Source organism: Chiloscyllium plagiosum, chromosome 5 (assembly GCF_004010195.1).
Source record: "Chiloscyllium plagiosum isolate BGI_BamShark_2017 chromosome 5, ASM401019v2, whole genome shotgun sequence".
Lineage (NCBI taxonomy): Eukaryota > Metazoa > Chordata > Chondrichthyes > Orectolobiformes > Hemiscylliidae > Chiloscyllium > Chiloscyllium plagiosum.
The window spans coordinates 54,806,776-54,814,959 of record NC_057714.1 but is presented as its reverse complement, the minus strand read 5'-3'; the positions used below and the strand labels follow the sequence as shown (position 1 = coordinate 54,814,959).

Genomic DNA, 8,184 nt, shown 5'->3' with positions numbered 1-8,184 from the left:
GAGTCCAGAACTAGAGGGCATAGGTTTTGGGTGAGATGGGAAAGATATAAAAGGGACCTAATGGGCAACTTTTTCACGCAGAGGGTGGTACGTGTATGGAATGAGCTGCCAGAGGAAGTGATGGAGGCTGGTACAATTGCAACATTTAAAAGGCATTTAGATGGGTATATGAATAGGAAGGGTTTGGAGGGATATGGGCCAGGTGCTGGCAGATGGGATTAGATCAGGTTGGGATATCTGGTCGGCATGGACGGGTTGGACCGAAGGGTCTGTTTCCATGCTATACATCTCTATGACTCTATATAGCAGGCAGACTGCAGCAGTTCAAGAAGGCTCCCCACTACCTTCTCAAGGGCAACCAGGAATTGGCAATAAATGCTGGTCTAGCCAGCAATGCTCACACCCCCCATGTGATTTTTTTAAAAAAATGACGGAAGTTGTCCAATGTCTCAAAGAAGCAATTGGTGAGATACTGCTGCCAAACAACCACTCTGACTTTCATGTTAGGAATTAGTACTGTCTAGTTTCTTGGGAAATGATGGCAGAATTAGAAGTTGCATAAATATGAGGTAAGATTAGCTAATAATGAGATGCAAATGCATGGAGATTGGGGAGCCACTATTCACACTGAGAATCAGAACTTGGCTTTTGAACCTAAGGGGAAAATGGGATATGTTTTTCTCAAAACTGCTTTTTCCATTTTAACCATATTTTCCCAAGGTTCTCTCGATTTCCCATGGACTCAAGGGAGTGAAAAATTCCAACCATCATTCTCACTTCTGGAAAGTTTCTTAAATTGAATCTTTGACCTCAAGTATTTCCCTCACATTTCAGTGTTGCTAGGTCTTACTGAATTTTAGCTGGTCTTATTTTTTTGGCGACCTCTACACAGCTGGGGAAACATTGGCTTTTCAACGTAGAAATTATGTACAATTTTCAAACATCACTGTTCGGCTTTGTTTTAAATTTCTAAAAGAATTTAATGATTTCACTGCTTAATTCTATCGAACGACTGAACTGTGACTTTAGCAGCTAAAAGCAACACATTGTGGATTTAGGAGGAGGTAGCATTTGGTTCAAACTCTGGTCAATTACCTCAAAGTATTTTTGAAAACCATTCTAATTGAAACAGTAGCTGCCCTCTGAACATAATTCTTAGGTACTTTATTAAATATGCGTTAATTTTACAGATAGTTTCCAAATTGTAACTTTAGAAAATGTTTAGCGCAAAGAACAGAAATGGACCATTCAACCTCTTGGGCCTGTTCTGCCATTCAATTAGATCATGGCTGATCTGGGCCTCAGCTCCAGTTGGCTGCCTTTGCTCCATATCCATGAGTGAACAAAAGTCTATTTGTCTCAGTCTTGAAAACGCATGCTGCTATTTGTTGCTTTTGACAGAATTTTGGAAATAATAATCATTGCTATTATCTCCAAAGGATTAAACTGAATAGAACTGATCATTTGGAAATGGTCCCAGTCACAGGGCATGCTTTATCACGCACTGAATGATGAGGTAGTTGCAACTGATGGTGTGACAAAAACAGGCAACCAACCATCATGAATTGATGATGGCAGCAGTTACCAGAAGACAACCCATCTGCCTGCCTCTGGTGTTTACTAAGCTTTGCAAACCATGACTAATATTATCATGCCTGAAGATTATAAAGGTCCTTACAATTTACTTGTAATGTATACAATCTTTGTGTTTGGAAAGAGAGTGGAATTTAGAGCTCATCATCATGAAGCTTACAAAGTCAAACTTTTAAAGAAACGACTATGTAAATACATTGTAAAATGCAATAACAACATGTTTAAGCAGTAAATTTCAGTAACACCCCTAAACATTGCAGGAGGTACAGAGGTGAGTTGTCATCTATTCATAGGAGACCAAGTGGCCCTCTAAGCCAGTGAGCAGAGGCAGTGTTGCTCGGCATTGTGGAAGCTAATGTCACCACAAAGGCCCAAGGATATGGATGCAGCATTGCAAGTTTATTAATGATCTCCCATGAGTGGAGAAGGGCAGTGGATGCATGTTTGAAGGCTATATTCCACTCATATACTGAATCCTCACACATTGCTCAATGCACCATAGCCCAAGCTCTTGCACACCCACAATCTCTTTTAACCATGGTTCAGAGCTTCTCCTCACCCTTACAACTTAAAACTGCTGCATTCACTGCTCACTATTCAACAAGAACCATATCACTTAACGACATTGTACCATGCACACTTACACATTTCCTTCTGTCCTGCAAGGCAAGATGGCAAACATTGATGGGTAGCTGCATCAAGCCAGCGGAGAGTGGCAAAACTTCGCATCATTGTCCCACTCAGTGAGATACTGGTTGTATTTACTGTAGTGGTCACAACTGACAACCTCACCAGTAGTGTTGTATCAGTTAATGGCCCTAAAAGAATCAATGTTAAGATTGTATTAAGCTCCACCCAATCTAACATTGTCAGACGAGCTCTGGATCTGGAAGGGGATAAAATGCATTATCTATGTTTCCAATAATCTTCTTAACAACATCTAACAAGCTAATGCCAATTATACTTAATTGCTATCAGTCAATAAAGTACAATTAAGACAAAGTCCTCTTCTTGTTAATATTCACTAGTAATTGTTCCAATACTGCTGTCATGGAATTAAGTCCTTGGACTGGTCATGGAAAGGGGATGGATGAGAATATCCTTCTATCCACAAATGCCACACATGACAGAGGCTCAAACCATTAAAGATGATGATGCTCAGAGATCATCTTCCTCCTTACACCTCAATTTCCCCTCATCTCACTTCTAGCTTTCAGTTTAAGAAGACGTCCATGTGTAGCTCTTGCTCTTCTTCCTACCCTTGTTGTCATAACTCTAATCTTCTGCATTTCTCCTCTGACAACTCTAACTTTGCAGATAGTAGAGTAGATGTAGGGGGTTGAAGAGCAGGTAGGCAATACTGGCAAAGAAACATTGTCACTTGATCCTACAATCACAGCCAACCACATGGATACTGACACCAACAGTGCTGTGAAGAAGACCTTAGAGTAGGAAACTGCATGCTGCGAGACATTAGGAACTGGTCGGCTCCACAGAGTACAAGGCAAGGGTGGCATAGGTGCCAGTTAGCAGGTAGGCCAACCTACAGAGGAAAGCTATGGGTACGTGTTATGAAATGTTTGAAGCATTATTATGGTCTGTCATAAAGCTTGCAGTCCCTTTCAAAGAGTTAGGCACCAATTTGGCATCAGGCTTCATGAAGCAGCAGATCTTGCAGTCCATTATTTCCAATGGCACTGAACACTATTGTAACATCTTAAATTCTGTTGGGAAGGTCTGCTGAGTCCCAGTTTCAATGAGATACTTTTATGTAAATTCTGAAAAAGTACCTTTCACCTTCCTTTGCTACCTATCAACCTAGGATAAAACCTAATCACTTACCTCTCTCAAGTAAGTTAAACTAACCTCTCAAAAATGACTTGTCTTCCCACCAGTAATCTATGCTTTTAACACAGTCCAAATCTGCAATCGTGAAAAACATTAGGAATTGCCTTATACAATTTAACACAATTTAAGTCTGGTAACCATGTGTTTTATCAGTATATTTTATTTTTTCTGACTGTTCAATCATAATAGGCTTGATCAACATAATGTTTTCCACGACAATTAATCATGTTTTTTTTCTAACCCCCACACTACTGCCTAACTGCGGTAGTGCTTATTTTACCCCAGCACCCATGGTGTGTGTGTATAGGTGTGAGACACAGTGAAAGACACAAAGTGCACAAATCTTTATTCAATTTCCACCACCAGGAAGATAGGAAAACACCCGAGTGGCCAGTGACAAGCAGTGCCCTTCACATCAAAGGGCAGTGCTCTGTGCTCAAAACAGTGAAGGGGAGGGTAGGGACTAAATCAAAATAGAGTTGGAGGGAGAAATAATGCACTCCACTCCCTGCGGCACCCACCTCCCCTGAACAACTCCAGGGTGTTGGTCGACACCGCGTGCTCCTTCTCCAAGGACACCCGGGCCCTAACGTAACCACGGAAGAGGGGCAGGCAGTCGGCCCTAACGACCCCCTCCACCGCCCGCTGCCTCGACCTGTGGATGGCCAGTTTGGCCAGGCCCAGGAGCAGACCCACGAGGAGGTCTTCAGACCTGCCCTCCCTCCTCAAAACCGGGTGTCCGAAGATCAGGAGCGTGGGACTGAAGTGCAACTAAAAGCAGAGGAGGAGGTTTTTCAGAAAATCAAAAAGGGAGTGCAAATGCCCACACCCAATATATACATGGTCCACGGACTCCACAGCACCACAGAACAAGCAGTTGGGCTGGGAGTCCGTGAACCACCGCAATCTGCGGTTGCAGGGGACTGCTGCGTGCAGCACCCTCCACCCCAGATCCCCGAGAGAGCCCTCCACTGGGGATCCCCACCGGCCGGTGGCAAATGGGCACGCCAAGGTGTGTCCAGACGGTGGATGAGGGAGAAGAGGTGGACGGTGTGCAGCAGCAGTCTATACAGGTCCCTCCTTTTTACATCCTTGAAAGAGACAAAATTAAAATTTCGGAGGCGGCTCAGGTTGTGGGGCACAGGCTCCCACGGGAAGTACGGGACCTTGGGGCCAATGTGAAATTCTGTCCGGGCTGGGGTGAGCGCGGACGGGATCCCACCACACACCTGAGCGTCCTCCAACTGGTGCACTACGTCGGGTCTGAGCACCGCCATTTTAAGGCGTCGGATGGCGGTGGCCACGTACCGGACGTCTACCGCAGACCTGCTCGCTATGTCCTGCGGCAGTGTCCAGCCCAGGCCCCCAGCACCTAGCACATCCCTGACCCTGGTCACCCTTGCCGCCACGGCCCTCCCCTCCGACAGCCACTCGAACCCGCGAGTACAGAGGTGCGGATTCCTGAGCAACGGCTCCCTGACGACAGCCGCTACTCCAGCCGGAGGGTAGGCGTGACGCGATTCGACCATGTTCCAAACAGTGATCAGGTCCTGGTAAAAGACAGGCAGCGTCTTGAGGGGATTAATCATGTTATTTGAATGATAATCATTAAGCAATCAATCGCATATCAGGGATTAATTAACTCATGGGTTAGTTTATTTAAAACAGAAAAATGCATTGTAATATAGAATTCAATGACTTTCTTTGTACAATAGTGCATGGTAAACCAATAGTTCTTTTTTTAGATGTTAGATTTTATTGTCATGTGTACTCATATATAGAGGTACAGGGGTACAGTGAAAAGTGTATAAGGTCATCACACACAGTGCCATCATAGGTACCAAGGTACCTCGCTACAAAAAAAACCTCAGGTACAAAGAAGAGAAACAAGAGTTAAAAAGTTAAGCATTTCTTCATAGAATAGTAGAATAGTAAAGAAATAAAAGAAAGTGTTAACATTAAAGTATTTTGTCATTTAAACTAGGAAAATGAAAGAATAAGTTAAAAGTTCAACAGTCTTGATGAGCCCTCTGCTTATTTCGCTCTCCAGAAGACCTTGGCTATCTGTTCTTGATATCCCTGCTGCAGATACTGTCATTGCAGTCGAAACTGTTACCTTTATGATCTCCCCACATGCCTAAGGAACATGCCTAGGCAGGATCCACTCGCACGCCGAACTGAGACACCACCATGAGTCGCCTAGGGATCAGCCAAGAAACCAGCTGAGAGCCACCGAGAGACCAGGCTGAGAGCCACCACGAGACCAGGCTGAGAGCTACCGGGAGACCAGGCTGTGAGCCACCGAGAGACCAGAATGAGAGCCACCGCGAGACCAGACTGAGAGCCACCGCGAGACCAGACTGAGAGCCACCAAGAGACCAGGCTGCGAGCCACTGAGAGACCAGGCTGAGAGCCACAGAGAGACCAGGATGAGAGCCACCAAGAGACCAGGCTGAGAGCCACCAAGAGACCAGGCTGCGAGCCACTGAGAAACCAGGCTGAGAGCCACCGAGCGACCAGGCTGAGAGCCACCAAGAGACCAAGCTGAGAGCTGCTGAGAGACCAGGCTGAGAGCTGCTGAGAGACCAGGCTGAGAGACACCAAGAGACCAGGCTGAAAGCTACTTAGAGACCAGGCTGAGAGCTGCCTAGAGACTTGGCCAGGACCTAGCTGAGAACACCCGGTTGAGAACTGCTGAGAGTCCAGGCCAAGGTCTAGCCCGTGTCACTCAGAGACCAGGCTAGAACCTGCCACAGGAAAGGTGAACACCAAGAGGGGAGTAAAACATCAAAAAGAGGAAAAAAAGAAATTAAAGAAGGGGCAAAAGAGAAGGAAATGAAAATAAGCCAAAGGAATGGAGGAGGTCTGATTGGAGTGTCCTACTGTGCCACCATCTTGACGATTATGGCCATTATTGTTGCTACAAATATCATCTACTGCAGTCTGGAAGGAGAATGGTCTATGAACGTCCATGGTTGTGATCACCTTCACAGATATTGCCGATGCCCTGAGTCTGCAGTGCTGCTTGTGACAAGTGTCAGCTTTCAGTGAGGTTACCCTCCAGTGAAACAGAAATGTCTGATACACCATTCCTCACTGAGGTTCATGGAGGCAAAGTGTTCCTCAGTACCCGAGACAGGTATGAGCTACTGCCAAGAAGTCTTCCCCTCCTTTTCTTCCAAAAGCTCATCCTATTCAGTTCACCTTTGCTCATTTTTTTCTGTCATTCTGTATTACAAAGGAGATGCAAACTATTGTAAACATTTCAAAAGACAATGTTTTGTGCAGAAGTGAAGAAAAAGTATTAAATGGCTTTCAATGATCTTCAACAATTTTGAATAATTCTAGTAGCTAGCCAACACTCCCACAAATAGAATTAAAACAAAGAATTGGAAATTGAAAACAAAAACAAGGTAATGGAGAAACTCAGCAAGGCTGGCAGCATTTGTAGAGAAAATACAGAGTTAACATTTTGGGTCCAGTGACCCACCATCTCCTACTGCCATTGCTGATGTTGGGCCAACAAACCAGGGTAAGGACAGGGTCTGTTAGGAAGGTACTCTTTGACTCATGGAGGGTTCTCAGGTATCAATGGTCAGCTCTGTGACTATAGTGCACCTGTTTTTGCCTGCAACGAATCCTAATCCAAGGCTATCCAACTGACCTGGAAACGCAACCTATCTGAGCGTGAGGGTTATGTGGGTAATCATAGGGTCATAGAGATGTACAGCACGGAAACAGACCCTTCGGTCGAACCCGTCCATGCCGACCAGATATCCCAACCCAATCTAGTGATTAGCAAGGTTAGATCTTATTGAATACAGGGAGAACTAGCCATTTGGATACAGAACTGTCTCAAAGGTAGAAGACAGAGGGTGGTGGTGGAGGGGTATTTTTCAAACTGGAGGCCTGTGACCAGTGGAGTGCCACAAGGACTGGTGCTGGAACCACTACTTTTTGTCATTTACATAAATGATTTGGATGCAAGCATAAGAGGTACAGTTAGTAAGTTTGCAGATGACACCAAAATTGGAGGTGTAGTGGACAGCGAAGACGGTTACATCAGATTATAACAGAATCTGGACCAGATGGGCCAATGGGCTGAGCTGTTGCAGATGGAGTTTAATTCAGATAAATGCGAGGTGGTGCATTTTGTGAAAGCAAATCTTGGCAGGACTTATACACCGAATGGTAAGGTGCTGGGGAGTGTTGCTGAACAAAGAGACCTTGGAGTGCAGGTTCATAGCTCCTTGAAAGTCCAGTAGCAGGTAGATAGGATAGTGAAGAAGGCGTTTAGTATGCTTTCCTTTATTGTTCAGAGTATTGAGTACAGGAGCTGGGAGGTCATGTTGCGGCTGTACAGGATATTGGTTAGGCTTCTGCTGGAATATTGTGTGCAATTCTGGTCTCCTTCCTATTGGAAAGATGTTGTGAAACTTGAAAGGGTTCAGAAAAGATTTCCAAGGATGTTGCCAGGGTTGAAGGATTTGAGCTGTAGGGAGAGGCTGATCAGGCTGGGGCTGTTTTCCCAGAGCGTCGGAGGCTGAAGGGTGACCTTGTAGAGGTATACAAAATTATGAGGGGCATGGATAGGATAAATAGACAAAGTCTTTTCCCTGGGGTCGGGGAGTCCAGAACTAGAGGGCATAGGTTTAGGATAAGAGGGGTAGGATATAAAAGAGACCTAAGGGGCAACTCTTTCATGCAGAGGGTGGTACGTGTATGGAATGAGCTGCCAGAGGA

At 45.1% G+C, this 8,184-nt stretch overlaps 1 long non-coding RNA gene across 1 annotated transcript in view; it reads left to right on the top strand.

Moving 5' to 3' along the window:
- The window catches only part of LOC122550292, a 9,971-nt gene extending 4,085 nt beyond the window's left edge, over positions 1 to 5,886 (top strand). The window contains exon 3 of the long non-coding RNA XR_006311797.1: positions 5,426 to 5,886. This is a non-coding gene — a long non-coding RNA (uncharacterized LOC122550292). The remainder of the gene's footprint in view (positions 1 to 5,425) is intronic.
- The last annotated feature ends 2,298 nt before the right edge of the window (positions 5,887 to 8,184 follow it).